The sequence below is a fragment of the Castor canadensis genome, chromosome 3 (assembly GCF_047511655.1).
Source record: "Castor canadensis chromosome 3, mCasCan1.hap1v2, whole genome shotgun sequence".
Taxonomy (NCBI): Eukaryota; Metazoa; Chordata; class Mammalia; order Rodentia; family Castoridae; genus Castor; species Castor canadensis.
The window spans coordinates 55,396,613-55,420,077 of NC_133388.1; the positions used below are offsets into that span (position 1 = coordinate 55,396,613).

The following is a 23,465-nucleotide window of genomic DNA, read 5'->3' on the forward strand; positions in this document are numbered from 1 at the left end:
GCCTATTTTGTGAAGGCACTAATTTTAGGAGGGTGGGGCCTTCATGACCTAATTACCTCCCAAAGACTACCTAAAATGGGATCAAAGTCAACATATGAATGAGGGGTGAGGCAAGCATTTAGAACATAGCACCTCCTTTAATAAAACTCAGGTTTAATCCATTTTACAATTGAGGGTGACTGAGGCACAAAGAATAATTTTCCCAAGATTGTACAACCTTGTAAGATTTGTAAGATTCAAACCAAGTAGTATCTTCAAAATTGCACTTACCATTAAACTATAAATGTCCAACAGTGAGGGAAAGTTCTAGTGAATATTGGTAGAATATAAGACTATTTTTCAATAAAAAGTGGATATTTATATATGTGATAGTTTCACTCTGCTAAAAAAGAGGTACACAGGGAAAAAATTTTTAACCAGTGCTTGCTTTTGAGTGATAGAATTGAGCTTGATTATTTGATTTGAAGCAGTGTCAGATGAAGACTCCTTTAGGGATGGGTATCCACTGATGCAGTATATAGGATCCCTGGTACCAATGTTGCCAGTTAGGCTTTTGCTCCTCCCAAGCCAGCTCATCTTAGTTTTAGATTCCTCTGGCAATAAGTTCTTTGTTTGTGTTGCTATGATTTCCTGAGTTGCCTCCTATTGACATTAATTTTATGTAAAGCAAGTCTGATGTCTTCTCTGCAGGAGAAAGGGTGAAATATTTAGAGGTGAGGGCTCTCTGGTTTTTCTAAAATTTTCTTATGAGGATAATTATTCCTGTTCTCAACTGCTCTTCTAGACATGTTAATTTCACTTTAGATGGATAGAATCTGACATAGCACGCTTCACAGGATAGCCATGCAAGAAAAATTATCCCCGAGTGACTGAGCAAGCATACTTAGCAATGGCTTTAATTTGGTTGGGCATCCTTTTTTTGCTTTTTTTGGAGTTTTTTACCATTATAGAAAGACCAGAGAACTTGGCCCTCAGGCAGCAGCAGTCTGCATTGGGTAATGCCTCCTACAGTTCAAAGCAGTTAGCTTTGCACAACCTCTGCCTAGGAGATAGTTCTTGTTGAAAACTATCTCCAATAGTAATTGGTGCCTTAGAGATTTGGGTCTTTGGATAGGCAGAGCAAAAGCTTTTCTGTTGGTATGACTAAAAAGGGTGTAACAAAGTTCTTAATTTCCTCACTATCACACAGGTTGAGAAAAGGAGAGGAAGATGAGCTATTAGGCATTGTGCAAGTGTTAGTCTTGGATATACAAGGCTTAGTTTGTTGGTGCACTGAGTATATGTGTGTGTAGGAATCAAAGCTATGTTGAGGCCAAATACTAAATTATTAGCTTCAATTATTTTATTTTTTTAGACACCCAAACCTTTTATTGGGGGGCATGGCATCTGGAGGTGGGCCCAGGGGACACTCACCCTCACTGTACAGCTTGTTCATTGGTGCTGCCTCCAGAATCCTGAGGCTTCATCACATCTGGAAGCTCTGGTGGACTGGAGAAGGGCTCGATGCGCAGGGCCTCAAAGGCGTCCTCTGCACGAAAGGCCAGGCCCACTGCGGCCGTGCTGTTTGGCTGGTGAAGACACACGCGCCCAGTGTGCTCCCGTCATCTAGAAGCTGGTCGTCCTTGTACAGCCGCTGGTCGTCTGATGGCCACTTGAGGATGCCCTTAACGATGCGCTTCAGCTCGGACACGGTGCTCAACTCCTTGGCATCCGGGAAGATGGTCTTGTGGCGCCGGATCGTGAGGAACGTGTCCTGGGACTGCGGACCCGTGTCAGCGTCCCGCCACCACCCCCGGACCCGCCTGGCCTCCCCTCCCCCTGCCTCAATTATTTTATTTTTGAATCATCATAAATTAAAGCTACTAGGGGATTTTATTTGTGCTAGTTTTAGGTGTTCTCTGTCTTTTTAGAGTTTTAAAACTAAATATGAAATGACAAGCTTAATTTAGATGTGCTAATTATCATTTAGTCTTGAGCTTAAATTCCCTTGGTTAATTAGAAAATCTTTTTTAAAAGCCAGAACTTTTTTTGTTTATTGAAAATTCTTTTGTTAAATTCAGCTTATCTGTATCATTGGTGACCACTCCCGTTGACTACAGACTGTCCCTGTAATAGGTGTCAACTGATGTTTTGAAGGCTTGGGGAACCATAATGCTGTGTCACTCACCTCTTCATTGTTTCCATTGTAGGTTTTTTGGGTTTTTTTTGAGTACTGGGGTTTGAACTCAGGGCCCCACACTTGCTAGGCAGGCACACTACTGCTTAAGCCACTCCAGCCCTTTTTTGTTGCGTGTTTTGGAAATCCTCTGGATCTCTGCCTCCTGCGTAGCTAGGATTACAGGTATGAATCACTGGCTTCTGCCTCTTCCATTGTTTCTATTAGGCCTTTTAACCCCTGGACAGCTTCCTATCTGCTTACAAGGACATCCCTGCCTTGCCTGTATACTTTGAAAACCACTATCTTGGGGCAGGAACTAAGTCTCTGGATCTGGAAGTGGCTTGAGTGGACCTCAAGGGGACATTATCCTAAGGATCCCCCCAAAAATACATTTCAGGGAGCTGTGTTCTTGGCCAAAATGAACAACATTGCCCTCGTCTTTGGACATATGCCATCCAGGTACATACCTTCCTGGATTCCTGTTCCTTCCTTGGGCCCTCCCATTTCTGTGTGATTCCTTCTGACCAGTGCTCTTGAGGCCCTTAGTCAACTTACCAGACTCAGCATGCAGCCACTAAAGGTTTATCATAAAACATTTATTAATTGAGATAACTTTGAAATACATAACATCATTAATAAATAGGAAAGGGAATATATTTCCACTGAAAAAGACTGTGGCTAGAGTTGCTGAAGTCTGTATGAAAGGAAGGGGAGTGAAGAAAAATCTGGAGAAAAAGTGGGGAAAGGGGAGAGGTTGGTGCTCAGAGAAAAATTATGACTTCTTTCTGCTTGTATATCAGGAATACAAGATCCCATTGGTCTTTATAAACATGTCTTAGGATGGTGCCATATTCGCAAAGTAACTTTTAACTTCTCACTGTGTATAATCTGGGTTTAAAAGGGGAGCAATGTAGGTTCATATGTGATTTTAGCTGTTGCAATAGTGAGAGGAAAAGATGGTTTACTTTAATGACGTTGTAAGAGTGTAAGTACCAGTAGCATGACGCACATCGTGCAATCCAGTAGTAATTATGCTGGTCACGTAAGCAGCTCCCCTGTGCAGACTAGCTGCAACTCTATAGCCAAACATCAAGCATTAACAGCAAGTGCTAGAAAAATCAATAAACTTTTTCCCAGGGAACCAAGGATATGTGGGTTACTAAAACCCCTAACAGTCAACCATAAAGGGTAATGTCTCATTACATTAATGCTAAAGGAGGTTTGTATTTTATTTCCTAAATAATAACAAGATTGCAAATTAAAGGACTAGTTGACAGAGCGATAAACATTCATGGCAGCACAAATTAATAAAAGTAAAATAAAAAGAAACAGAACCTGTTTCTTGGCAATCTGTTCAGTTGAATGGTTCACCTTGTGTTCCCATTTCACATACACACACATCCCATTTCATGATGACACTTGTGCATCTGCTCTTTTGATGGTAATAAACTTACTAACATTCTTGAAGATTAAATGCGGACATTTAACACAGATGATGTATTCAGCCAACCACAAAAGGACAGGGGTTGTAAAATGAATTCATATTTTGAAATGCAGCCAAAAAATAGAGATGGTCCTCTCCAGTGGCACTGACATGCTTGAGAGATCCAAAGGATAAAGGGTGCATAAAGCCAAACATTATCATTACAGGATTTAGGTCAGTTCTGTCAAATATTTTAGCTTCTGGAATTCTGAGCAGTCCTTTGCCCAGGGTGGCTGTGTAGTTAATGTTCAGTCAGGAATCATGGGGAGAAAGCGTCTTTCATATCACTGACTGGAAATGAGTCATCCTACTTCTCTGGGGTGCTGCTTTTCACCTCTCAGTTTCCTCTGTGTTTTTGTTTTAACCTTTTGTTGTTAGGGCAGAAGATGTTTGAGCCCTTGGGAAAAGTACTAATGTTGTATATCTGAGTTGTTATCTTTTGGATGTTGCATTTGAAAAATGTCTTCAGATCTGAAATTTTCTCATACCAGGATTTTATATTTATTTAGCTTTTATAGAGTAGTTTCACATGCATTATCTCCATTGATCTTCACAACTTTGCCAGACAAGCAGATCAGGGGTTGTTATCCATGTTTTATAGATCATAAAACAGAGACTAATAGGGATTAAGTGATTAACTCAAAGACACACAACTAATAAATTGTAGAGCCATGAAATGATCACCTGACTCCGAAGGCCAAGGCTTTCTACATTATGTTGTGTTGTTGGTGCTGTTCATCCTTCTTTTGGTAATCTCTTTTCAGCCTTTTGATCTTTTATTGCTCAAAAAAGCTTATTTTCTTTTTCTGTTGTTCAGCTAGGATTCAAACCCATGCCCCCCCAAAACAGTTTCATTGTTTTAATTTATCTGTCTGACTCTGTGCTTGTGCCTTCTACACTTTCACAACAATTTTATGCTCCTCAATAAGAAAAGTATGCTTGATGTAACAGCACAGACACATGCATCACATATGGATTCACCATAAGCCTTCCTGACTTTTTTTTTTTTTTAACAGTCTCATAAAAATTTGAGGTATTGCAGCAGGAACTTCTCAAAGTCTGCCTGGGTACACACCTCATGCAGATTTTGGTGCTTTCCAATCCTTCTTGATATAAAGGTAAGTAATTCTATTGCCAGAGGTTCAGGCAGCCTAATTTTGTTAGCAGCTGTATTGTAGGAGTGCCTATAATGGTATGTCAAAGGCAGGGCCATTCTGAGTGCCTCTAGATACCAACCCTGGAAGAGGAAAAAGAAAAACTGGTGATGTCTAGATACAATTTCCATTAAAGTTTTCTACATGGTTAGGAGCCTTCATTATCTGATTTCCGAGTATTAGCTTCTTAACTACCAAGGGAGCAAAGCATGATAACAATGACTGCTTCCCATTTGAGCCCTTCAGTTTTTCTAAATACACTTACTCCTTGTTAATGACTTTAATTTCTTCCTGAAAACCCTACCACTTTATTAGGAAAACTTTTGTGTTCCATCACATCACAGGATAAGTAACTTTTACAAACAGGGAAGTATACCAATTAAGCAGATGGTGGTAGGTTTATAAAAGCAATGTGCAGGACTGGGGTGTGGATTAAGTGGTAGAGCACTTGCTTATAAGTGCAAGACCAAGTTCAACCTCCAGTACTGGAAACAGAAAAAGAAAAAAAAAAAAAAAGCAAATATGGCTGATCTCTTTTGGTGGGTGGGTGGGTAACTGGCTTTTATCCTGAGTCATTTCATCTCTTGGAGTAAACCCATATGTGATCCAAGACAATCCTGAGTCAGGAAAGACACACCCATGATTCATGAAATTCCAAGGATTTTGAGTCTCTCTCCTAGGAACTTAAGGTACATTGTATGAATGTGTAAAGTTACCACAATAAAATACCTGTGTAGTATTAAAGCACAATAAATTTAAAAAGCCATGTGCAATAGTTTGAAAATATTTTTGACATCTGATGTCATGAAATTCATTTCTCGTGTGAACCTCTACAGTTAGAATAGACCCTATGAGTTAAAGGGCTACAATGAGACTGCTACCACTTCAGATGCCAGAAGCACTTAGAGAGTTTCTGGGCCATTTGCTTTGCTGACTAACTAAATTTGGAGTTTTCCCACAAATCCCCTCATGTTTGATAATTCGTTAAAATGACTCACAAAACTCAGCTAAACACTTTATTTACAATTACATTTGTATTACAAAGACTACAAATCAGGACCAATTGAATAAAGAGGCATGTTCCTAAGGTGAGGGCTGAGAAGCTGTAACACACAAAGTTTCTGTGGCCTCTCCCCATGGAGAGCACATCCATGTGTTCACCAATCAGAAAGCTCCACTGTGCTTCAGTGTCTAGAGTTTTTATTGGGATGTCATTAGGTATGCATGATTGTTTGAATCTAGACAGCTGACTGAACTGATCTCCATATTCCTACTCCCCGCTCTGGAGATCAGGTTGTCACAAAGCTCCAATCCTTAATCCATGATTGATCTTTTTCAGTGGGTGACTGACCCCTATCCTGAGTCATCTCATCTCTTGTAATAAACCCATGTGTTATCCAAAAGGCTCTTGAGTAACCAAGACATACCTATGACTCAGGAAATTCTGAGAATTTTGAGTCTCCCTCCCAGGAACCAGACACAAAGGCCGATCAAATTCTTTATTGTATAGCAGAAAGTAGATGAAAACCTATGGTGCACACTTTGTAACATAATGAAGCAAGTTTATTGACCTTGCTGTTGCAGTGCTGTAGTCTCAGGTATGCTGTAGTAGTTTCTGGGAACTTTGTCTCATGCAATTAAAGAATGCAAGTCATGGACACAGGGTGAAGCAAAAGAGCAGAGTTTTATTTAAGTAGAGAGAAGAATGTAGAAAATTCCATGTACGTGAGAAGTGGGTCTCAGAAAGGTTTAAGCCCTTGAGGCTCTTTGTCTAGTAGTTTTTATAAGTATTTTATTTGCTGGTTGTGCCTCTGTGCTATTGGCCCATTCAGGGGATGTACATCTGTGCCAGCCCATGGACATCGCAGGGACACTGTGCATGTCTCCCTTTCCCTTCCCAATGGCCCTGATGTCTGGGACACTGGCTGGGCACTCTATCAGCATACCATTCATAAGCCTCAGTAGTTTTAAGGTCTGAGCAAGTGGTTTCAAAACTCCCCAGATTCACCACACCTGTTTATCTTCTCTGTGTTCTTGGTTCTGTGTTCCATCGACTTTCCCCTGGCCCTGTCCTGCCTGACCATTTTCTATCTCCTAACTTCCAGTCTCATTGCACTGGTTGGTTGGTAGAAGAGAGGTCTGTGAGGTCATTCTTTGGAAATAGCTCACACTGGCCTGGAACAATTCTCCTGCCTCAGCCTCCTGAGTGCTGCACCAGTACTCCTGGCTTCTGCACCAAATTTTCAATCTTTCTGGGGCTCATTATTTTGTACTTAAACTGTTAAAAAAAAAAAATGAAGTCACAGTTCAAATCCCAGTCCCACACATAGAAAAAAATCTTTAAAAAAACGAAGTTTACAGTTCAGGGAAATACCTTTAAGGCATAATAAATGCTAAAGTAATGGAAATAGTAAGTACTCACACCCAAAGCCTGAAGTATCTCAAGAAATTTCCTCTTTACGCTATTCACTTGGCACATGTAGCCAAAGCAAAATGTTTCATGTTCATCCATGCTTGGAGCACAATACACATTTATTCAATTTGAAAGTCTTTATTTTGTTGTAAAAATTGGAGAGTCTATCTGTGTTTGAAATTATACTGCTGAAAGATCACTTTTTTTTTAAAGATAGGGTTTCCATATGTGGCCTAGGCTGACATTGAGCTCTCAATTTTCCTGCCTCTGCCTCCAGAGCACTGGGATTACAGGTGTGTGCCATCATGCTCAGCTTGAAAGATCATTTCTCATGGTGTATTTATTTAGAGTGTTTTAAGGCAAAAAAAGGAAGTCATTATATTGATATGTTGGGAGTTACTAACACCACCAGCCTCAGGTTCAGTGGTTCGCTACAAGGTCTCACAGGATTTAGAAAACTGTTAATCTCATGATTATGGTTTAGTATAGTATAGGGTAAAGGGAAAACTCCACCTGAAGGTTCACTGGAATTAACTGATGATAAGAAGATTAAGTGGAGACAAGACACACACAGTTAAAGTTACTAAAGTGCTCAGGAGAGAATCACAGGAGTGTGATTGCTCAGTGCTAATCCTATCAAGTCCAGATTTTTTTTTTTGTGGGACTGAGGTTTGAATTTAGAGCTTCACGCTTACAAAACAGGCAACTCTATCTATTTCGTGAGCCCCATCTCCTGTCCATTGTGCTCTGGTTATTTTAGAGATGGGGTTTTGCAAACAATTTGCCCACTTTGACTGAGATCCTCCAGATCTCAGCCTCTTAAATAGCTAGAATTACAAGTGTGAGCCACCAGCACCTGGTCCAGATGCTTTTGATAAAAGAAAAATTCTGAGATGTCCTAAATTAAATTACAAAGGCCAGGCGCTGGAGAGAATAAGAGATAACAGAAGTTCATCAGTTAACAGCTGAAGGTGAGACCAAACCACAAAAAGACTCTTTATTTAGAGATGGAGTCTGTGTTGTTCAGGCTAACCTTGAAGTCCTGGACTGAAGTGATCCTCCCAAGTAGCTGGGACTATAGCTGACTATAGTAGAATGAAGGGATCTAGAGACAGAAATTATCCTATTAAAATGATTTTCTTTAGAATGTGACTGAGCCCAAGAGACAGACATTATCTCATAACGAAGCTGTCCTCATCTCCACAATAATCAGAGCAAAATGGATGTATGGTAAATGTCTTATATATTTAACTTTGAGAAACTGCCAAGCAATTTTCCACAATGATATAATTTTACACTCACATCAAGTAATGTGTGAGAATTCCAGTTTTTCTATATTCTTACCAACAGTTGGTATTTTCATTCTTTTTAATTGTAGTTACATTGGTGGATGTGTGGTGATATCATATTATGATTTTAATTTCCATATCCTTGATGAGCAATGATGTTGAGTATACTTTCACATGTTGGATTGTTGAATATCCTCTCTAATGAACTATTTAATTGTTTAGCCCATTAATAAGACTGGGTTCTTTACTTTTTTCTGAGTGATTTGTAAGGATTTAAAAATACATATTCTTTGTTTTTTTGTGGCATTGGGGTTTGAATTCAGGGCCTCATACTTATTAGGCAAGCACTTTACCCTTTGAACTAAGCAAGCCAGGCATGGTGGCTCATGCCTATAATACCAGGTACTTTGGGAGGTAGAGCTAGGAGAATTGCCATCTGAGCTGACCCTGGATGAAAAGCTAGCAAGACTGTATATAAAAAATAAACTTAAGCAAAAAGGGCTGGAGATGTGGCTTAAATTGTATGGTGTGTCTAACCACTACAAGGTCCTGAGTTTAAACCCCAGTACTGCCAAAACAAGAAAAAAATATTGTCATAGCCCAAAAAAGAAAAAATTGTCATAAATGTGCATTATGAATATGAATATCTTCTTCCAATCTGTAGTTTGTCAATTGTTTTTCTTAATGATGATTTTTAGTGTGTATATGTTCTTTTTTTTTTTTTTTTTTTCAGTGCTAGGGATTAAACTCAGGGCTTTGTACAAGCTAGGCAAGTGCTCTACCACTGAGCTACATCTCAGCCATAACTTCTTAATTTTAATGAGTTTGATATGAGTTTGTCTATAAAGATATTCTACCTATGATTAGGTATGCATTTATTTCATGCTTTCTTATTTTTGATTCTTTGGAAATTACGCTTTTCTAAAAGGGTGGCTCAAGTGGTAGAGCGCCTGCCTAGAAAGCATGAGGCCCTGAGTTAAACCCCAGTATTGAAAAAAAATCTATTATACAACCTTTCTCATATATCAAAGTTCTAACATGGCCAGGTCTGTTTCTGAGCTTTATTTTCTATTCTGTTAGTCAGAATATTTTATTCTGTTCTGATCTCTATATCACTAACATACTGTTGTAATTACTATAGCTTCATAATATGCTGACACTTGATAAGGCAAGTCTTCCCTGTACTCCTTCTTTTTCAGAAAAATGACAGCCACTTTAGAAACTGTATCCTTCTCTATATGTTTTAAAATCAGCTGGTTAAAGTTCCATGAAAAGTCCTGTCACAATTTTGTTTGGAATTGCACAGATTGATGGATCAGTTTTGGGAAAAAATGGTGTCTTTGGGATGGTCTTTCTACTCATAAACATAATCTATATTTTCATTTTTAAAACCTTTGTTCCATGTGTCTTAAAGTTTCATTTTTCACTGTAATGTTCTTGCACATCTTTCATTAGAATGAATCTTAGGTACTTGATTTTCTGAAATCCATTTTATGTAGCATCTTTCTTTAAATTACATTTTCTAGTTCTTTTCTGGATATAGAAAATAAATGAACTTTTTGATAATACTCTTACATGTAGTTACCTGCTAAACTCTCCTGTTATTTTAATGTAGTATGTTTTATCAATATTTATGGTTTTTGAAAACCCTGATACAAAGCAAGGGCTTACTGCCTCACATGATTAGAAATCAATACTATGGCACAGGTTTTTTTGTTTGTTTGTTTGTTTTTCTGTACTAGGGTTTGAACTCAGGGCCTACACCTTGAGCCACTCCACCAGCTCTATTTTTTTGTGATGGGTTTTTTTGAGATAAGGTTTCTTGAACTATTTGCCTGGGCCAGCTTTGAACTTTGATCCTCTTGATCTCTGCCTCCTGAGTAGCTAGGATTACAGGCGTGAGCCACTGGCACCCAGCTGGCACAGGGTTTTTGCAAAAAGAAAGTCTTTCTGAAGGCTGACTAACAAGAAGACAGAAGGCATGCTCAAATCTGTCTCCCCATAGCAAAGGAATATAAGTGGTCCAACATAAGGGAAATAGAGGGCTAATTGGCTGTAACTGGAGTCTTGGTGGAATATTCCATACCTGGCATGTTAGTCCAGGTGGAATTTGTGGATAATTCTTCTATCCTACAATCTGTGAGACCCTGTTCTTACTCAGGTTCTGTCAGGCTCTCAAGTTCATTTTAGGTCAGGTCTAGGGCCCTACACCTTTGTTCTGAAAAGCAGCTTGATCGTTTTTTAGGGCAGCAAGGTTGCCATTTATGGCTCATATTCAAACAAATTTAAGAAATATTTCTCTAATTCAAGATCATGAGAATGTTTCCCTATCTTCTGTATGTTTTATTATTCTATGGTCTGAATATTTTGTCCCTCATGCCTCAATTCATGTGTTGAAATCTAATCTCAATGCAATGGGGGACTCTGGTGATTAGGTTATGAGGGCAGAGCCCTTAAGAATGGTTAGCAGGGTGCTGGTGACTCATGCTTGTAATCCTAGTTACTTGGGAAGCTGAGATCAGGAGAAACAAGGTTCAAGGCCAACACTGACCTATAGTTCTCGAGACCTCATCTCCAAAATAACCAGAGCAAAACTGGACTAGAGGTGTGGCTCAAGCAGTAGAATGCCTGCTTTGCAAACACAAAGTCCTGAGTTCAAACCTCAGTACCACTAAAAAAAAAAAAAAAAAAAAAAGGATGGTACCAGTGTCCTTAAAGAGACTCCAGAAGACTGCTTTGCCCTTTCACACACACAGAGATGCTACAGTCAATGAAAAACAGGCCCTTATCAGACCCTGAATCAGCAAGAACCTTGATTTTGTACTTTTTCAGCCTCTAGAACTGTAAGAAAGATATGTTTGTTGTTTATAAGTATCAAGTTTATTATTATTTGTGCTATAGTAGACTAAGTGGATTAACAGAATTGTTTTACCTTTCACTTTTTTCTTTTTTGGTGGTACTGGGGTTTGAACTCAGGGCCTCATGCTTGTTAGGCATTACCACTTGAGTTACTCTGCCAGCCCTTACCTTTCACATTTATATTTATAGACAATCTAGACATGGTTTTTATTTTGGTTAGAGTTATACGTGGAGTTTTATTTTTATCTGTACGATTATCCAGTTGACTTGGCAACATTTACTGGAAAAAAAATACACTTTTCCATAGTGCCATAGTGCTACCTTTATAATACAATTAACAGTCCAAATATGTATAGTCTGACTCTATTCTATCCCATTCACTTTTTGATCTATCTTGCACCAATACCACACTGTCATGTTACTGTAGCTTTATCATGGCTCTTAATGTTCAGTAAAGTTAACCTTCCCACTTTTGTTTTCAAGATTATTTTGACTATTATTTAGCCCTTTGAATTTCCTTATTAATTTTAGAATTCTTTTGTTAAGCTATTCTCTCTCTCTTTCCTCCCTTCCCACACCCTAGGCTGGAATTTTGACTTGTACTAAATTGAATTTATAACTACATTCGAGTAGAATCCAGTCAATGAAGATGACTGTGAAGTTGGGGGTATAGTTAGGACTTCCCCCATTTCTGACACCAACTATAAGTTGAAGCGTTCCCCAAACCACCCTCAGTTTCATTCATTAACTAGCCAGTCTTAAAGGATTCACTGAAAATTATGATGCGCAGACCCATGGGCTTGTTTTAGGAAAAGGATACAGATTCAGCCAGAGGAGTGCATAGTCCAGAAAGTACTAAATGCATGGCTCTGTTCTCTCCCTGTGGAGTTACGGACAGCATTATTTTCCCAGCATCAATTTGTGACAACACACATGAAGATTTCCCGCAAGGAAGTTCAACCACACTTGGTGTTTAGAGATTTTACTGGGGTACAATCACATAAGCTCTATAGCCTGGTCACATGGCTGATCTGTCTCTAGGCTCTCAGGAAATTGAGTTGATACCACATGACACAGAGCTCCATCCTTCCTCACATTGTTGGTCAGACTCAAAGTTCCCATCCTCAATCACAGTGTTACTACCTGGCTGTCCACAGGCAAAAAAGACATTCCTATCCAATATGACATTTCAAGGGCTTACAGATTACCTCTTAGAACCAACTCTTACACTAAAGCCAGATCTCTCTTTGGGAAAGTTTAAATTCTTTACCCCCCAAATGGAAAATACCTTCATTTTTATAGATCACCATTTTCTTTCAATGTTATTTTATTATTTGCAGAACTTCTATGCTACCTGATTCTAATTCTGGGGATACCTGCATCATGATGTGAACAACCCTGATCTGAAGTAGGGATACAATGCCCCATGGCAATGGGGAGGAAGAAGCAAGTGTAGAACTGTGACAGCTTGTTCCCTATTTTTGACTTCCATGGCTGTGTGGGACTACTTCCTACCTCAGGTTAAGTTGTCTCTGCCCACCTCCCCCTCCCCTAGTTCAAAGCTTCCCTCTATTTCCCCAGGGTGTCTAAAATTTTATCTGTATTTTTCCATTTTCCCTTTATACTTACTCCAGAATCAATCAGGAAACAAGACTTCTTCCTGAGTTCAATTGTGAAATGGAGCAGAAAGCCAGGCATTCTTCATGTGTTTTCTTAGGGTAACAGGTTGTGATGATCCTTGGGAATCCCAACAAGAAGCAATAGGTAGAAAACTAGGGGACTTGTCTCAAGTGGTAGAATGCTTGCCTAGCAAGCAAGAGGCCTTGAGTTCAATCCCTAAACTGAAGACAAAAAAAAGGTGAGAGGTCATGTCCTTGGACGGGATTAATGAATTTCTCTATTAGTCTACTTCTGTTCAGTCTCTCCCTGGCTTTCTGACTCACGTTGTTATCTTTTTCCCTTTTAATTTTTTTTTTTTTGGTGGTATTGGGAATCGAACTCATTGACTTGTACTTGTACTTGCTGTGACTTAAATCATGTCTGCACCCAATTTTTGCTTTTTTTTTTTTCAAATAGAGTCTCACATTTTTTTAACCGGTCAAGCTTTGAACCTATGCCTCTGCCTAACTGGCATGGCAGAGCCACCATACCTGGCTTGTTGGTTGAGATGGGGTTTGCTAACTTTTTGACTGGGCTGAACTCTAATCCCTCTGACCTCTCACTTTTGCATGACATCAACTAAGATGCTATGCTCCATGAGGTAATACAGCCAGGTTTTTTTTTTTGGCAGCACTGGGGTATATACTTAGGGCCTCACATTTGCTAAGCAGGTGCTCTTACCACTTGAGCCACATTCTGCCAGCCCTATTTGTGTTGGGTTTTTTTGAAATAGGGTCTCATGAGCTATTTGCAAGGATTACAGGTGTGAGCCACCAGCACCTGGGGCCAGGGCAGTTCTTGCTAGAGTCAGTACCATGCTGTTTGGACTTTCAGCCTTCAAAACTGTGAGATAAATAAACCTTTTTTTTTTAACAGATTACCCTGCTTCAGGTAGTTTATTATACTAATGGAAAATGGATGATACACTCTCTCACAATAATGGTGAATTTATTGGTTTTTCCCTGTCATTCTTTTTTTTGTTTCATCTATTCTCAGAGTACTTTATTTGATGCATATGTTCCAAGTTGCTCTAGTTTGTCTAGCTTGACAGTTGAACCTTTTGTCATTGTACTGTGACTCACAATCCTAACAATGTCCTAGCTTTCTTTAGTTATTTCCTTCCTTCCTTCAGCATTTTAGTAGAAAGAACTGGAACTAATTATCTCATTTAATCCTCCCAATAATCTTAAAATGTGGATAAGGATAGAGATGGAGAAAATTTGCCCACTAAAGTGTTGATTTCAAGCCACATCTACTCGACTCCAAAGCCTATGCTATTTTCCAGTGTCAAATCTACATGGAAAAAAGCCATGTTTCCAGAAAAAAGATTAAGACATGAATTTGCCTTCTGGCTCTGCTACTTTTCTTTTTTAATGTGGTACTGGAGTTTGAACTTAGGTCTTTGTGATTGGAAAGTAGGTGCTCTACTGCTTGAGCCACACTTCCAGCCTTGGCTCTGCTACTTAATCAGCTATGGGATCTTGAACAACTCATTAATCTTCAGAGACATTTCCACCACTAAAAGTCTGATTTCTTGATTTTACTGTTTCAATAAATCCCAATGAAGCTTTAAAATCCACTGTGGTATGTTTTCTGCCACTATCACTTAGGTGCAGTTATTCTCAGCAAGGCTGATATCTTCTTCCAATAAATAATATGTACGGGAATGTTTTGGTTTTTTTGTTTTATATTTCTTACTATGATCAATATTATAGTTTGTTAACCTAGACAACCACCTGAAGGTTTACTTACAGCCACACAAACCAGTTTCAAGTCTATGTGATGGTACTGCAGAATGTGTTTTAAAAAAAAGTGTGAGAGCTCACACCTGTAATCCTAGGTACCTGGGAGACAGAAATCAGGAAGATCAAAGTTCAAGGCCAGTTCAAACCCCTATCTCAAAAATTCCCAACACGAAAAACATCCCCCCCAAAAAAAGGATTGTTGGAGTGGTTCATATCCCAGTACCATCAAAAAATGGTAACTTCCAATTTTAAAAACGTTTTTAAAAAGTAAAACATGCCTGGGATGTGGCTCAGTGGTAAAGTGCTTTTGTCTAGTTTATGCCAAGCTCTGAGTTAGAGACCCAGTACTGCAAAACAAAACAAAACAAAAAAAATAGTCAATAAGCACATGAGAAAAAAACCCATCATTAGTCATTGTGAAGCTGCAAGATGAAAAGGAGATACCGTTTTACATCCTCTTGAAGGATGAACAGTATGACTGACCACCCCAAATGCTGGAAATCACGTGGAACAACTGGAGCTTTTATATATTGCTGACAGGAGTGTACAATGGTGCAACTTTGGAAAACTGCCAATTTTTTCAAAGCCAAACCTACCTCGAATGACCCAGACATTCCATACCCAGATTCCCCCCCAAGAGAACCAAAATATGCTTACAAAAACTTGTGCAGCTGTTTATAGAAACTTTTTTATAACACCCCCAAACTGGAAGTAGGTTGGGCACACTGGTTCATACCTATAATCCCATCTACTTGGGAGGTGGATAGGATGAACACAGTTAAGAACAGCCTAGGCAAAAAAAAGTGAGACTCCATCTCAAAGAACAAGCCAGGTGTGAACTGTCACACCTAGCTAACTCCAGCTAGGCAGGAGGCATAATAGGAGGATCTTGGTCTGAAGCCAGCCCAGATCAGAGGCAGGAGATCCTACCTGAAAATAACTAGTGCAAAAGGGCTAGAGGCATGGCTCAAGTAGTGAAGAGTTTGTTAGCCCTGAGTTCAATCCCCAGTACCACCACCACCGGAAAAAGAAAAAAAAAAAAAAGGGAAATATAACCCAAATGTCCATCAACAGGCAAATGAACACAGCATTGAGTGCAGGACTAACTGCAACTGTATGGTGGAGCCTGCAAACATTATGCTGGGAGAAGACCGACCCCAAAGAGTAACCATCACCTTGATTTTATGCAGGCAGACAGGCTGAGGGGACACTTCGTGGGTGATGGGATTCTCTACATCTGATTGGATGAGAGTTACAGTTGTTTAAATTGACCAAAACTCATTAAAACGTCCACTTAGCAGCCCTAAGATTGTCGCCGAATGTAAATGTTGCTAAGCAAAAAACAGACTTTAAAAATGAGGCTGGAGATTTTGAAAACACTAGACAATGTTAGGAGGAATTTGCGTTAGCCCATTCGTTAAAACGTTAAGGAAAAGAAGAAAAAAAAAAATTAGTGCTGGGGGCGTGGCTCAGTGGTAGAGCCCGCCTGCCCATCAAGGGGGAGGCTCTGAGCTTAAACCTCAGAATCGCCTACTAAGAAGAACAACGACAATAACAGTAATCACTGATAATAATATTTACTATTCCAGGAAGGGCTGCGCATTTCGGTGACTAAACAGCACATTAACGACTCCTGCAAACCGGAATCCTGAGGCGCCGAGCCTCCGTTGCTCTCCTGCCCTGGTCCCTTCCCGCTCCCGGGGACTGGAGAGGCTCTGAGAGCTCAAGGTCGCCCTGTGCGGGATACCGGGCGGAGCCGAATGCAGCCCGGCGGCTCCGAATGCAGCCCGCCGCCCGCGCCCTCGGCTGCCTCAAGCGATCCCAGAGCGCTCAGCTCTTCTCCCCGCAGGCGACCCGGCCTCTTTTCCAGGTAGCACCCATGCTGGGCTCCATCCCTCTGCCTTTCAATCAAGTGAAATGTCGGCCGGAGCGAGCCTATCGTAAGCCACGTAGAGGGGAAGGGGCGGGAGCTTGCGCCGGAAGTGTTACTTAAAGTCCCTCCAATCAGAGGCTCGCTGCGGGAAGTTTGAGTTTTGCGCCGGCTCAGCTGGTAGGCGTTCCTGCTTAGGCGACGCAGGTCGTCCGGGTCCAGAGGATTCCACCTACCTCTACTTTTTCTGAGGCTTCACGCGAGAAGGTTTGCCAGGTAGTTGAGTGCTGGGGTCTGGGGGAGACGCTGACCCGCTTCGGAGGCGGGCTAGGAAGGTCAGGGGACCTGGGCTGTGACCAGGTGACCTGTCACTTGTCCTCTTCTGGCCCACTGACTGGCACGATCCTCTGGAAGAGCAAATGTTTGTTGCCATGATCTGGGCAGTAGTGAGCATTTCACCACCGGGGCGTTACTGGACTTTGGGGTGCACAGTGCTTCACGTGTGGGACGTTTAGCATCCCTGGTCCTCACATTAGATTCCAGTAGCTCCTCCCAGGTCCTGGAACCCCTCAAAACGCCCAGGTTGAGAAAGTACGCGAGCAAGAGCAACGCCTTCTAGGCTTTCCAGCTGGAAGAAACTTCAGGGAGCCTAAAAACCTTATGTGTGTAAAAGCCAGGCTGCCTAGCTTGGGATCCGCCAGCTTTTAGCGGTGCAAATGGGGCAATTAATTTACCTCATTTCTACGAAGGCTAAAAGGTAACTAGTAACGACCTTGTGATAATTAAATGTGCCTTTAATAGTCTCCCTCTCTTTCCCCAGTATGTACATTAGTTTTATCTTTAACATTTAGCAAATGTATACTTGCAGGAGGTAACATTTCATAATGGAGAACTTCATGAAAATCACAATCCATTTCCACTTCCCAGGGGTTCTTTAGGAAGACATTATTAGCATCCAGGTTAGTTGAATTTTTATTGATTTTGTAGCCCAGGTTGGGCTCGAACTCCCTTGCCTATACTCCTAGTGTTGGGACTATCACCATGCCTGGATTCAATTTTTCTTTTATCTGGAGTTTTTGTTTTGTTTTTGGTGGGACCCTGGTTTAACACAGGGCTTCAGGCTTGCAAAGTTCTACGGCTTGAGCCACACCTCCAGTCCATTTTGCTGTGGTTATTTCAAAACTATTCTCCCCCCACTCCTCACCCAGAGCCTCCATCCCCCTCTCTCAGCCCCTTAAGAAGCCAAGATTACAGGGGTGAGTCTCCAATATCCAGCTATGTGGCGTTTTCTAGTGGACTTTCCTTGTTCTTGTTGAAGAGTATAGTGTGACTGTGATATTCTAAAGTATATATTTGGTCTTTGTCCCTGTTTTTGGCCTACAACTCCTAACATCCTTGGGCTCAAACTTTTTTTGTTGGTACTACTGGGGTTTGAACACCAGGCATCATGCTTGATAGAGCTGTCCAAGTAATAAATCCTTTATATGCTTTTGAATTGACTGACTGATGGTTGACAGCCCCTAGGTAGCTTCACTTGAGGCTTGGTTACAGAAAAGACCAACATTGTCTTAGAGGGTCTTTAAACCTCATCCTCAACCTCCAGAGTGGGGAGAGAGCCTGGAGATTTGAGTTGATCAACTTTATCCAATGATTTAATGAGTCATAATATATAATGAAGCCTTCATAGCTACCCAAAAGATCAGGGTTTTGAGAGACTTCATATAGAAATTTCTGAGGTTCATGGAGGCTGGTGAGCTGCAAGAGGACATGGAAGCTCCGTGCTACTTCCCACATGGCTGGACATATGTATCTCTTCATCTATATTGTTTATAATATCCTTTATTATAAATCATTATATATAAGTAAGCATTTCCCTGAGTTCTGTGAGCTGTTTTAGCGAATCTATACAACCTGAAGGGGCGTGTCATGAGAACTCAGATACTGATAGGTAACTGGTCAGTAAGGAGCACAGGTCAAACTACCTGGAGCTTGTCATTGGCATTTGGCCTGGAGGCCAGTCTTGTGGGTGGCCAGTACCACAGGAAAAAAAAAAAAAAGAAAGAAAAAAGAACTAAGGTCTCTTAGATCAATTTAAAAAAAAATAAATTGGAAATCAGTAAGATAGTATAACCAGATCCAAGGGGTATTCAAAGAGCAGAAACAAAAATTGGCCATGAGATTAATTTACAAATAGATTCAAAACTCTTCTCTATTGACAAAGGTTTTTTTTTTTTTTTTTTTTTTTGTTACTGGGGCTTAAACTCAGGGCTACTCCACCAGCTGTTTTAGAGATAGGGTCTCTTGAACTATATGCCTGGGCTGGTTCCAACCATGATCTGATTTCTGCCTCGTGAGTAACTAGGATCACACACATTAGCTACTGGCGCCTAGCTGTTCTTTTGGTGGGGCTGTGAGCAGAAACTCTACCAATTGAGCCATGCCTCCAGTCTGTTTTGCTCTGGTTATTATTTTATTTTTATTTACTTATATATATATTTTTCCCAGTCTTATTGCTCTGGTTATTTTAGAGATGGTATATCACAAACTATTTGAGCTGGCCTTGAACCTTGATTCTCCCAATGTTAGCCTCCCAAGTAGCTAGGATTACAGGTGTGAGCCACCAGTGCCTGACAGACAAAGATACTTTATGTGACCAACTTTTAGTCTCCTGAACCTTCTCCTAGGCCCAACTGCATACTTCTTTATAAAATCCTGTTTTAGCAACAACTCCCAAGTCAATTTAGCAAGCACCCACATTTTCAGTATCTGATCACTTTCAATAGCTGAACTTTCACTCTTCCCCAATTGATGACAGATCACGATGACTTGTATTTAGCAAGAATCCTATTATTGATTGAATCAGAATCTTCCTTGTCCTTGATGTTTCCTCTTAGTAATTTTCCATCTACTTATTCCCACTCTGTTCCTTGGCTATAAATTCTGCCTTCCTCATACTGTATTAGACTTTGAGTCTAATATTGTAAGAGATGCTCAAACTGCTTTTGCTAAAAGCACTGACTCCTTACTTGGGCACAGGAATTAACTAAAAACAGGAGAAGCTTGGCATCCCTGCCTCCATTTTCTGTCTGTCTTTGCTCTAAGCCACTCTTTTTACAATCACCTTGGTTGGATTCCAGAAAGGACAGAATTGATAATATCTTTATGACATTGAACTGGAGCCACCTGGAGCTACCACCCTCCCAGTGAGGACAATTATCCCAAGAATCCTCTCAAACAGGAACCAGATTACCCCATCCAGGTGATAACTTTCAAAACTGGACAAGACTACCTGCCTGACCAAGACTGTGGGCTCCACCTGTCAAGAACCCACCAGACCACCTGCCTGACCAACACTGCTCTGCCAGTCATGACTACACCTGTGACTACCTTTTCCCCCAGTACCCAGTTCTTTTGTCTACTTAAACCTATAACTCATGTCTGTACCCTGAAGATGGCTGAGGATGTGCTGAGTACTTACTGTACCTCTTTCCACAGTATGTCCCGAGCTGTGTAATAAACCTTGCTTCTTTATTTGGCATTTAGGGGCAGGTAGCTGGACCTGGCATGTGGAATCTCAGGAATTTGGGCTTTGGGTCCCAAATTCTGGTTTCAGTATCTCTCATTCATGCAGATCCCATTGTTGAGATCCCTATACTTATCTGTAGTCCTGAGTAAAGTTTGCCTTACCGTGCACAAAAAGTATCATTGAATATATGTTTAACATTATGGATCAAGGAAAAAGGATGTCCCTTTCCAGTAGGCAGAATGTACTTGGCTGTTTGTGATCAAGAATTTTTGCCTTGCTGTATACTACAGAGTTAGGGATAGCTCAAAGATAATAAAATCCTGTAGAATCAGATCATCCAGGAGGGAGTGGTGTAGAGAACACATGCTTTTCATTGGAAACACTCAGGCCACCTTCTTGGTCCATTTCTAAGCCTTTCATAAATTTTCCCTGACAGGTTACTTTATATATCTCTCCACTTTGTATTTCTTTTTTCTGTTGTAATTAATCATTAAAAGCTGATTATGGAATGAGAAGCGTATCTTTTTTTTCCTATTCATGTTCAACTGATAACATTTTCCAAGAAATATACACATGTTGAGTGTATTGTGTGTGTGTGTATGTGTGTGTGTGTAGCATCACTGAACATTTGTTAAGTGTTCTAAAACAATGCCTTTAAGCCAAAGTACTGCTTAATCCTAATATGCCCCCTGAGAACCTCAGGAACGGTATCCAGGCTTAGGAAGCTAGATGGCAGAGTAATCACACAGTTAGTTTAAAGGCTCTATATGAAGTTGTAGAGTGAAGCTAAACCTTTCTTCAAGTTAGAAAAATGAAATTCCCATTCTCTACTGTTGAGGTATTTTAATGTGATGGTTTAAAAGAAACACTTTTTAAGGTTAAAATCAGGAAAATTTTCCTTATGCCAGAGACTTGATAATCACATCCACCTTTATGTGTTAGGGTTCTTTTTTATAAGAGTTATGGGGCATAATGAAGGTGTGGTAGCAGCCTGAGTAGGGACTCTGTTTTTCTTTTTCCTTCCTTTTTCTTTTTTTAAGCAGAGTCGTGCTATTCAGCCTAGGCTGGCCTCAGCCTTGCAGTCATCCTGCCTCAGCTTCCTGAGTGCCCGGAGTACAGATGTTGCTACCACGCCTGGCAAGCATGATCCCGGCTGGCCTCAAACTCAAGATACTGTGCCTAATTCTCTTCAGCTCAATGACCTGATGACAAGCCTGTTACTTAAGTTTCTATTCATTGTATTTCTCTTCCTTGTGGTGCTCATCTGTAAAGTCTCTTTAACTTCTTTACATCATGATGGCAAGTAATAGTGCAAATGACTTGAAAGTACCAAAGATACTTGACTAAAATGTTAACAAAGCCATGCAGGATATAATAAGGTGAAAGGTACCTAGAGCTTTGGCATCAGGAAACCAAGCTTCAAATGCTCAGTCCTGTGATATTGGCCAAGTTGTATAATTTCTTTGACCCTTGCTTTTTTTTTTTTTTTTAAGTGAGGATTCTAACAGTGCGCATGCCATAGAGTTGCTAGTGAGAATTGACCACTGTGACATTATGAAATAATAAAATGTATCTTTGGTCTGTGCACCAGTTTCTGGCATACAACTTCTAAAACACTTGCTATCTCTTAAATGATGAGGGTTTTTTATACGCTAATAAGATAACAGGCTGCTGGACAGCCTCAGTATAAGGGACTGGTTGCTGTGATTAGAGGGTCAATATGTTTAGTCCCATCCTCAGACTTCCGGGAGTTGAATGTGGAGGTCATCATCAATGACAATGAGTTAATCAACCACACTTAGGTAATAAAGCCTCCGTTAAAAGCCTCAAAAAACTGCGTTCCAGGAGCTTCCAGATAACTGAACATATGGAGGTGCCTAGATGGTTGCTGCATCCAGAGAGGACACGAAACCTCCATGTTCCCTCCCGGTATCTTTTTTTAACAAATGGGTGAATATAAGTAAAGTGTTTCCCTGAGTTCTGTGAGCTAACTAGCAAGTTAATTGAACTTGAAAAGGGGGGTATGGGAACCCTGATTTGCAGCCTGTCAGTCAGAAGCATGGAGCATAGCCTGGGGCTGCTGATTGGCATCTCAAGTGAGGATAGTCTTGTATGATTGAGCCCTGTCTTTACTTTGTGAGATCTGACACTATCCTCTGAGAGATAGTGTCAGAATCAAATTCTAGGACACCCAGTTGGTGTCTGCTGGAGAAGTGATGGCTTGGGTTTGTGGAAAGAAATCCCCACGTCTCCTGTCAGAAGTGTTGTGTTGAATGTGGGAGAGTAAGAAAAACACTGGTTTTCCCTGTGTCTTCACAAACCACCATCCCTGTTGCATAGTAAAAAAATCCATTGTTGTTACTGCTACTTTTTGTAGTAACAATATACATAGCTTTTTGTAGTATACAGCTTTTTACTTACATATGCATATATTCCTCAAAATACTCTGACAAATAAGCATTATTGTCTCTATTTACCTACAGTGGAAACTGGGCCATACAGGGCCACTGATTTGAAGTTGGGAGCCTGGAACTGATCAGTCCCAATTTTGTATTGAGAGCTCTGTCTAGTCACCATTCTGTTTTTCAAAAATAAAAGCAATTTCAAATAAAGAGCCTTGGGATCTTTCAAAATGCAGGGAATACTGAACATTCCTTGCTATGGTTTGGGTAAGTGTCCTCCACAGGTCCATGTGTTGGAGGTTTGGCATTTTTTGGGAGGTGGTGGAACCTTTAAGAGGTAGGGTTTGGTGGGAGGTCTTAGGTGACTGGGAGTATGCCTTCAAAGAAGATGGTGGGACACCAGTCTCTTTCTCTCCTTGCTTCCATGGCTCCCTGCCATGATGTACTGCCTTACCACAGCCCAAAAGCAGTGGTCTGACCATGGACTGAAACCTATAAAACTGTAACTCTAAAACTTTTAAATTTGATTATCTCAGGCATTTTGTTATAGCAATGGAAAGCTAACACACTTCTAGAGGTAAAACATGTTAAAACAAGACAAAATAGGAACAGTTTTCTATTCCCAAATCATCCAAAGCGCTGAGATTCTATAGGATTAGGGCATACCTTGAGCTCAGGTACATAGTCTGCCTTCCCCTGGTGGTGTGGGCAGAGGGTGACTATGAAGGGAGCAGCAAGTTCTAGTGCTCTGAGTCCTAGGGCATGGTCAGCCTGCTGAGAGATCCTTGAGGACAGGCATCTTTATCATTCCATGTCCTAGTGCTTGGCACAGTAGGTGCTTCACACGTTTATTGACCTGTATGCATTAATAAACTAGGAAGAAATCTTTGTAGTATAATAACTGTAT

The 23,465-nt window shown here is 40.6% G+C and overlaps 2 pseudogenes; both read right to left on the reverse strand.

Moving 5' to 3' along the window:
• Positions 1 to 1,415: 1,415 nt before the first annotated feature.
• LOC109693116 (elongin-B pseudogene) lies at positions 1,416 to 2,662 on the reverse strand (annotated as a pseudogene).
• Positions 2,663 to 4,195: 1,533 nt separating this feature from the next.
• LOC109693109 (large ribosomal subunit protein eL34 pseudogene) lies at positions 4,196 to 4,997 on the reverse strand (annotated as a pseudogene).
• Positions 4,998 to 23,465: the final 18,468 nt, after the last annotated feature.